This window comes from Nothobranchius furzeri, chromosome 1 (genome assembly GCF_043380555.1).
Source record: "Nothobranchius furzeri strain GRZ-AD chromosome 1, NfurGRZ-RIMD1, whole genome shotgun sequence".
NCBI lineage: Eukaryota > Metazoa > Chordata > Actinopteri > Cyprinodontiformes > Nothobranchiidae > Nothobranchius > Nothobranchius furzeri.
Genome location: NC_091741.1, coordinates 62,124,528 through 62,127,490, shown reverse-complemented (window position 1 = coordinate 62,127,490; position 2,963 = coordinate 62,124,528).

The window sequence follows — 2,963 nt, the reverse complement described above, 5'->3', positions numbered from 1 at the left end:
TTCCAGCGGTGGTCCCGGAGGTTGCACCGTGTCCAGTTCCAGCAGTGGTCCCGGAGTTTGCACCGTGTCCAGTTCCAGCGGTTGTCCCGGAGGTCGCACCGTGTCCAGTTCCAGCGGTGGTCCCGGAGGTCGCGCCATATCCAGTTCCAGCGGTGGTCCTCGAGGTCGCGCTGCATCCTGTCAAAGAGGCTCCGCCCAGTCCGGTCCAGCCCTTCCACGAGGTTCTGGTCCAGCCCATCCAAGAGGCTCCGCCCAGTCCGGTGCCTCCAGGCCGGAAGTCGACACCTCCAGCCCAAGGGTCGACGCCTCCAGCCCAAGGGTCGACGCCTCCCCCATCAGTACCAGGGTCGACGCCTCCCCCTTCAGTACCAGGGTCGACGCCTCCCCCTTCAGTACCAGGGTTGACGTCTCCCCCTTCAGTACCAGGGTCAACGTCTCCCCCTTCAGTACCAGGGTTGACGTCTCCCCCTTCAGTACCAGGGTCGACGTTCCAGTCTCCATAGTCCCCGTCTCCAGCGTTCCCGTCTCCAGCGTTCCTGTCTCCAGCGTTCCCGTCTTCAGAGTCCCCAGCATTCCAGTCTTCAGAGTCCCCCATGTCCCAGTCTCCTGAATCCCTTCTACGTCGTCCTCCTCCGAAGTCCCCTCTATGTCATCCTCTTCCGGGGTCCCCATTCCCCAGGCTTCCCAGCTCCCGGCTTCTGGTTCCCCGTCACCTGCCCCCCAGAGTCTCCTGTTCCCGGCACCTGGTTCCCCGTCGCCGGCCCCCCAGACTTGCCTACTCCCAGCTCCCCGTCGCCAGCCTCCCAGAGTCTCCTGTTCCCTGGTTCCCCGTCGCCGGCCTCCCAGAGTCCGCTGGTCCCTGGTCCCTCCTCGCCCGCCCTTGTGGGTTGTTTTTTCCTTGGTCTTTCCTCTCCCGCACTGTGGTTTCTCGTGTCCTGTTTTGTCTTTGTCTTGTTCTTGTTTTGTGCGTCTGGTAGAGGGGGGTACTGTCATGTTCTGTGTCCCTTTGTTCCCCAGCCCCTCCAGTTCCCACTCCAGGTTTTCCTCTTGTGTCCCATTATTATCCCCAGCCCTCTGTAGACTTCCCCCAGGTGTCCTTCTAATCATTCCCAATTCCTAGTCAATCTTAATTTAGTCCTCCTCATCCGTCTAGTTATTAGTTGTTTATTTTTGTCCCTCAGTCTTTAGGTTTAGTTTAATCCTTGTGTTATAGGTTAAGATTTTCTGTCATCCTGCTTGTTTCTTTCCCCATCAATTAGATTATTGTTGTAGTGATCTGTAGTTTGTATATTTATACACGATAATTAGATCTAAATATTATAATCAGAAGTGGTTGTTTTTATCATCAGGGAGTTTACTTAAACACTCTGTATTGACTGAGAGACAAGAAAAGAGAGAATTGGGATCGTTTAAGAGTCTTTAATTTCTATAATTATAAATTCTTACAATCTACCAGGACTAACTCCGTGATGGATGCATATGGATTTGGATGTTTCGTGTTGGTGTGTGTGCGTGTGTGTGTGTGTGTGTGTGTGTGTGTGTGTGTGTGTGTGTGTGTGTGTGTGTGTTTCAGAATCTCTAGGCTGACGTAGCGAATCTGGTTGTTATGACTAGGCTACCACGAGGCTTCAGAAGCTGTTGACATGAGCAGCCATTTTGTGCCGTGACTACATACCCATGGAGTCTCCCGTGTTAGATCAGGAAATGCCAGGTCCTCGGACCTTCAGATGTACTGGAGCTGGTAGAACAGCGGTCACAGCACTACAAAGCCCGTCTGCGGATCGACTCCCAGTAGTAGCGGCAGGCGTCAGCGAGTTCAGCTCTTATTTTGAAGGGACGTCGTCTTGTTGTTCAAACGACGGAGATCTCCAGCTTGACAGTTCTCAGCTTAAAGTAGAAAGTGCATCTGGCCAGGCTGCACCTCTCTTTTGCGGTGATGGATCGAGAGCTGTTGGAAAACTACGTTGAGAGTATGATGTAACTCCTTTTGAACTCAGATCGAACAGAGCTGAGGTTAAAATGGAACTGAGTATAAAATGGCGTTGCCTTGTTTTATATCCCCTAGTTGTTTACAAATCTTAGTAAACTGGATTGGACAACTTCATTAAACAACCCAGATTCTCTCTACGACAGATGAAAGTTCTGATTGGTTGAGAACAATGTGTCATGCGTTTCCATGTCAATGTAGATCATTCTGTCTGGTGCAGTCCTGTTTATTCATTAAACACATAACTCATGACATCTTTATTTCACAGATCATTCACTTGATTATTAATGATCAACATATGCTCTGATTAGCTTTATCACGAATAAGGTACTTTGATTAATTAATGGAAAGCGTTCTTCTCTTCTTCTGTCTCTTCTCCTGGAATGTAAACATACTGAAACCAGCATCCAACCATGGCGATTCCTACACGTTGTTACTGTGTGAAGGGGCAGCTGTTAAGGGCAGACAATAGGATCTTAATAACGTTACATTGTATTTACCTGCCTTCCCTCCGGCTCTCACTACGCACACCTGCCACCTGTTCCCCTGATCACCTCCCTCTGTGTTTAAAAACCCTGTCTTGTCCTTCAGTGTTTGTCGGTCCATTGTATGTGTCTGTGCTGTTCTGTTCCCTCCCTGTGTTTTTGCCTGAGTCCTTGCTTCTTTTTTTGAACTTCAGTTTTTGTGTTTTAACCGCTGGATTAAGCCTCCACCTTAAAATAAAGAATTTACTTCTTTACCTCCGCTCCTGTCCAAGTAATCTGGTGTTCTGCATCTTGGGTTCGAGCCTCCTGCCTGTCAGCGTGAAAGATAAACTATGTCAGCGAAATCCAACAGTGGGAATAAAAGCTGAGTGACAATACATTTTTGAACTGTAAAGTCAAAGCACCTAATAGACCTATACAAAGTTTTTCAGACTAAAGTTTATTTTATTTATGACAGTTTGAATATGAGTCTTGAATGAGAGATATGGATC